Source organism: Vigna radiata, chromosome 5 (genome assembly GCF_000741045.1).
Source record: "Vigna radiata var. radiata cultivar VC1973A chromosome 5, Vradiata_ver6, whole genome shotgun sequence".
Taxonomy (NCBI): Eukaryota; Viridiplantae; Streptophyta; class Magnoliopsida; order Fabales; family Fabaceae; genus Vigna; species Vigna radiata.
In genome coordinates, this window is record NC_028355.1 from 11,646,644 (window position 1) to 11,653,550 (window position 6,907).

At 31.4% G+C, this 6,907-nt stretch overlaps 1 pseudogene; it reads left to right on the plus strand.

The window, feature by feature from the left end:
* Positions 1-518: 518 nt before the first annotated feature.
* Positions 519-3,947, plus strand: LOC106760324 (annotated as a pseudogene).
* Positions 3,948-6,907: the final 2,960 nt, after the last annotated feature.

Consider the following 6,907-nt stretch of genomic DNA (forward strand, 5'->3'; position numbering starts at 1 on the left):
TTCTTTTTCCTCAGATTTCGATTTTTTTTATCAAAATTTCTTCATTCCTAAACCAAAACAACAATCCAATTCATTCCAAAACCAAAACCAAAGATTAAACTAGGTTCTCCAATTGTTTTAGAAACCCTAAAATTTGGGAAAAATCCATATTTTCTTAATTTTCCCACGGCAACGGTGGCGTTCAACCATGGCTGTGGTGGTGCGGCAACGGTGGTGCGACGACAGTGGTGCGACAGCGGTGGTGCGGCAGCGGTGGTGCGGCAGCGGCGGTGCAGCAGCGGCGGTGCGACAACGGTGGTGCGACAGCGTGGCGTTCTCCAATGGCAGCGGTGACACTCTCCAACAACAACGGTGGTGCTCTCCAACGCAGCAGTGGCAGTGTAGGAAGATGGTTGAACGAGAGTGAAAATTGATTGTAGAGAAGATGAGAAATGCTTGAGATGAGAGTAAAGAAAAAATGAAGAAACTAATTTGTGAGAGAGTAAAATATACTCTTCTGCGCAGAGAGAGGGGAAAAAATGGGCGGGAATTTTGCCGCTCTTTTTACCAACGGATTTACCGATGGAATAAATCCTTCGGTAATTACCGAAGGACTTACCGACGGATGGACCAAAGAATTTTGGCCGACGGTAATTATCGAAGGATTTACCGACAGATTTTGTTCGTCGGTAAATGTAAGATGAATTACCGACGGATTTATCGAAGAATTTTGGCCGACAGTAATTATCGAAGGATAATATCCGTCGTTAATTACATTTTTACATCTGTCGGTAAAATCCGTCGGTAATGCATAATTTACCGATGAAAATAACATATTTATCAATTAATAAAAACTAAATTTTTAAAACATGTGTTATGAAATCCTTGAAACTTATTTAAGTCTTAAAATATAAAGAGACTTCAAATAACATACATCAAACTCGTTTTATGTTTTTCCTAATAGAACTATTTTTAGACCATATCAGTATTGGAGTTCTATACATAAAAGTTATAATTAAAATGAAAGATTTTATAAAAAAAAAAGTAACATATGTTTTATTCTTATAACATGGTTCGAAAAGAAATACCAAACATCAAGAAATCAAATTAGTTTTAACATTATCGTATAAATAAGTATATAGATAGAAATATTGAATTTAATTTAATATATTTTGTACAATTTGAGTTTAACTATGATAATTCGATAATTTCATATTGGTAGAATGATAATTCTTGAAAAGAATTAATGATTTAGTTAACTTTTGAAATTTGAGTTGTAGTTTGATATAAAACATTTGTTTACTAAAACGCTTGAACATGACTATTAAGCATTTAACACGTTCATATAACTCACATTGTATATATCTTTGTTTTCAGGCTTTGAATAGTTATGGAGAAGACCTTCTGGAACAAGCAGCGAAGCTTAACCTGGTTATTGGAAGGGATGAAGAAATACATAGGGTTATGATGATTTTATCTAGAAGTACGAAAAACAACCTTGTTTTGATTGGTGAACCGGGTGTGGGAAAAACTGCTATTGTTGAAGGATTGGCTCAAAGGATAGTTAGAGGGAATGTTCCTAAGAAACTTGCTAATGTTAGGCTCATTGCATTGGACATGAGTGCGTTGGTTGCAGGCTGGGAGTTTGAGGAGTGGTTGATGACACTTTTGAAGGAGGTACAAGAGGCCGAGGGGAAAGTTATTTTGTTCATTGATGAGATTCATTTGGTTCTTGGTGCTGAAAAAGCTAAGGGTTACATGGATGCTGCTAATTTTCTTATGCTTATGCTTCCGCGTGTTCAGTTGAGGTGCATTGGCACTACTACGCTTGAGGAGTATAGAAAGTATATAGTGAAGGATGCAGTCTTTGAAAGAAGGTTTGAGCATATGTACGTGGCAAAACTAAGTGTTGATGATAGTGTAAGTATACTTCGTGGTTTGAAAGAAAGATTCGAAGGTTACCATGGTGTAAGGATTCTTGATCATTCTTTGGTTGTTGCGGCTCAATTGTCTAGTCGCTACATCACTGGTTTGTGCTGCTCTGTTTTAATGTATTCTTTAATTGGCAATGTAGTATATTAGTATTGATTGGAATTGTAAGTTTTATTTCTCGTGAAAAGTTTAGTCTCCACATTGTTTTGGTTCCCATTGAAAGAAAGCATTTGGCTTTAGACGTTATATGTTTAAATAGGTTATTTAAATTAATAATTTTGGTTGTGTAGGTTGTTATCTTCCAGACAAGGCAATTGATATAGTTGATGAGGCTTGTGTGAATGTGAGAGTCCTATTTCATAGTTAGTCAAAGGAAATTGACAACCTTGAAAGGAAGAGAATGCAGTTAGAAGTGAAACTTCATGCTCTTGAGAAAGAGAAAGACAATGTCAACAAAGCTCGTTTAGTAGAAGTAAGTGTTGATTATCTTACTATGCTAATTGGTTGTCCTTGAAATTTGGATTGCGTTTTACAACCGTTGTAATTTTATTTTTATGTTCAGATGCGGAAAAAGCTTGATGACCTAAGAGATAAGCTTGAAATGAAGTACAAAAATAAGAAGGAGAGGATAGAAGAAACGGTTGGACCTGAACACATTGCCAAGGTTGATTATCTTACTATGCTAATTGGTTGTCCTTGAAATTTGGATTGCGTTTTACAACCGTTGTAATTTTATTTTTATGTTCAGGTGCGGAAAGAGCTTGATGACCTAAGAGATAAGCTTGAAATGAAGTACATAAACAAGAAGGAGAGGATAGAAGAAACGGTTGGACCTGAACACATTGCTGAGGTTGTTAGCCATTGGACTGGCATACCAGTGACAAGACTCGGGCAAAACAATAAAGAATGGTTTATTGGTCTTGCTGACAAATTGCACCAGAGAGTTGTAGGGCAAGACCAAGCCATTAATTCTGTAGCACAGGCTGTGCTGAGAAGAGTCGGGCATGTGAAACTTCAACAACCAACGTGTTCCTTCCTATTCTTGGGTCCAACTGGTGTTGGAAAGACCGAGCTTGCAAAGGCTCTCGCTGAACAACTTTTTGACGATGAAAATCAATTGGTTAAAATTGACATGACTGAATACATGGAGCAACATTTTGTTTCACGCTTGATTGGTGCATCACCTGTCAGGTATAGTGGTCAGACTGAAGCAGTAAGTGTGGTAGTGTTTGATGAAGTAGAAAAGGCAGACATATCTGTGTTTAACACTCTTCTTCAAGTCTTGGATAATGGAAGGTTAACTGATGGCCAAGGCCGCACTGTGGACTTTAGAAACACAGTCATTATCATGACCTCTAACCTTGGGGCAAAGCACCTCCTTACTGGATTTTCAGGAAAATCTTCAATGCAAGAAGCTCATGATAAAGTAATGCAAGAGGTATATTTCTTGGCACAATTTTTATTACAAATGACTGAGTTTATTGTGTGTTTTCTTTGTTGTGACTCGTGACTTCTGAATATGTTTTCAATAGGTAAGAAGAAATTTTAGGCCAAAGTTGTTGAACCGGTTTGATAAAATTGTTGTATTTGATCCTCTTTCACACGAGCAACTAATAAAGGTTGCAAGGTTATATCTGAAGGACATTGCTTCTGGTCTTGCTACAAAGGGAATTGCAATGGTAGTGACTGATGCAGCTTTTGACTATATCCTTAGTGAAAACTGTGATCCGGTTGGTATCATTATCATGATGATATTGTAAACATTCTTTACTGCACAATAGAGGTTGTGAGTACATAATAAGGTTTGTGTTATGTTTCAGGTTTATGGTGTCAGACCAATTATGAGGTGGGTTGAGGATAAGGTTGAAACGGAGCTTGCTATAATGCTTTTGAAGGAAGAAATTGATGAGAACTCAATCGTTTACATTGATGTTGGTCCTGCGGGTAGTGAGCTAATCTATCGGGTGGAAAAGAACAGAAATAAGTTAAAGATTGAGCAAATGGATGAAGATGAAGATGGTGAAATGGAGATGTGAGTGAACGCTAATAGCTAATAACTATGTATGACCAAGAGAGGTTCAAGTTGATGCTTTTGGTTTTTCTAAAAAACATCGTCTTGTAAATGTTGCATTTTGCTTTTGTAAGTTGATGTTTTTCTCCTTTTGAGCAACTTTTTTTCTGGAGTTGTTGAAGGATGAATATCCCTAATGTTGAATTTTGTTTCAAGAAATAAGTTAATTGTAAACTGAATGTTATTTTTATAATGGTTTAATCATTCTGATAGTCCTTATTTTCGGTGACTTTTTTCAATTAGGTCCCTCATTTTTTCTTTTTCTCAATTGGGTCCCTATTTTTGAAAAATTGAAGCAATTAGGTCATTGTCGTTAGTTCCGTACTAACACCGTTAAAAAGGGTGACACGTGTCGGCTTGTGATTTTTTTGAATTTTTTAAATATATTTTTAATTATTTTTATTTTTTTTTATTTTTTTCTTTTAAAAATAAAAATTTGGCATGTGCCAAGTTGACATTATGCCACGTAGCAATGACAGTGTGAGGTGACACTGACAGTGCCACGTGTCACTATCAAACCACGTGTCATTGCGTTTGTTTCAATTTGGTTCCTGTATTTTTATTTTGTTCCAATTTGGTCCTTGTATTTTTATTTTGTCTCAATTTAGTCCTAATTTTTTTAAAAATTTAAAAAAATTTGTTCCTTCCCAAATAAAATACGGTATGTACGTTTTCCAAATTTTTGTCTTTAAATTTGTTTCTGTTAAGCAAATTATTAGCAATGATGTATTTCAAATCGAAATATTTAACTCTAGAAACTTTTTATGAATGGTTGAGGAAGTATTGGGACTATACTTATATAGATTACCTTCACAAAAATATTTATTATTGAGATATTAACTTTTATAGGTTACTCATTCATATTATTTAGGTTAAATGATTTCTTTACTACTATATAAATAAAAATGTGTTATATGTTAGTTTGTAATTTTTTTTATTTTTCTAATAAAAAAATTAATTTGTATAAATTTCTTTGTAAAGATATATACAAATAAAATTTTGTTTGAACTTGGAGAGAAACAAAATTGTTTAGTTTGGTCCTTGTATTTTTATTTTGTCTCAATTTAGTCCTAATTTTTTTAAAAATTTAAAAAAATTTGTTCCTTCCCAAATAAAATACGATATGTACATTTTCCAAATTTTTGTCTTTAAATTTGTTTCTGTTAAGCACATTATTAGTAATGATGTATTTAAAAAAATTAGGACTAAATTGAGACAAAATAACAATACAAGGACCAAATTGATACAAATTAACAATATAGGAAGCAAATTGAGACAAAACTAATGACATGTGGTCTGACAGTGACAAGTGGCACTATCAGTGCCACCTCACATTGTCATTGTCACGTGGCTCAATGTCAACTTGACACGTGACAATTTTTATTTTTTTTAATAAATAAAAAAATTAAAAATAAAAATAAAAATAATTAAAAATATATTTAAAAAATTCAAAAAAATCACGAGCTGACACGTGTCANCCTTTTTAACGGTGTTAGTACGGAACTAAGGACAGTGACCTAATTGCTTTAATTTTTCAAAAATAGGAACCCAATTGAGAAAAAGAGAAAATAAGAGACCTAATTGAAAAAAAATCACCAAAAATAAGAACTATCAGAATGATTAAACCTTTTATAATATTGATTCTCACTCAAATATCTTTTTGTCAGTAAATTGCAAGTTTATACTTCATTTTCTAATGAATATTAGTATTGATAAAAAAATAAGTAAACAAAGAAGATTTATTAAGGAAAATATTTCTTACTTGATATCAGATTTATTAAAATTAATTTTCCTCTGAATGAACAAATTGTTTCATTATTTGTGTTTGGAAATTCTTAAAATCATGAATCATTTATATTAATTCATAAACTACATTTAACTAAACTAGTCCAATAACCTTAAACACCAAATCACTTTTCTCGCCGATTATATGGTTGTCGTGTTGAAAACTCCATCAAGTCAATATATAATTAAACCAAGTTTGATCGAATTAGTTATAGATTAGGGTTTTTCTTTTTAATTATTATACAATATAATCTTCACTTTTTAATTACATAAAAATTAAGTTTAAGATAACATTGTTTTGAAATCTAAAACTTATGCCGTGATTTTACCCTTATAAAATGGCTTAAAAAATTGAAAAAGAAATAATGATTTAATTTCTTTTTATCTCGACTATTATACGATACAAAATTATTATTAAGTATAATAGAAAAAAATAAATACTTTCATTTTTCTCATATTATAAGTAATGTCAAAATTGAGTTACCATTCTCCTTAAATTAACTTAGTTTATTATTAAAAATAATTACACGCCGTTTTGAAAACAGTAGACTTTATTTTTTAAGTAGTATAGTGATTTTTAACGTTATTGATGATGCACTATATTTAAATAGTATAGTGATTTTTTATTTTTCTTTTTTAGATTTTGAACCTTCAATATTTAATTACAACACTTTTACTTTTGCATTTCAAAATATACAATTCTAGTTTCGTTGTTAACTTGATATGAAATATACAACTTCTAAATTATTTCTAGAATAATATTTTACTTGTTCAAAAAATATTACATTGACAACACCTATATATAATAAATTAATCCCTTCAAATATTTTAAAAACACTAGTATGGTTTTATATGAAAGAAACGCTGTAATTTCATTTATACATTTTTAGTCATTTAAAATTATTTACTATGAATATTAGACTTTTTTTTGGAAGGATAAAAAAAAAAGATCTTTTACCTTGTCAAAATCAGATAATTTTATTTATTTTAAAAAATGCTTACTATCATCACTGAACTAAAACTTATTACATTTAATTTTATTAAATTTTGAATTTATAAACATTTAACTATTTTTATTCATTACAACTTCATAACTCTCCACCATGAAAAAATGAAAAAGAAAAACTATTTTTATATAAA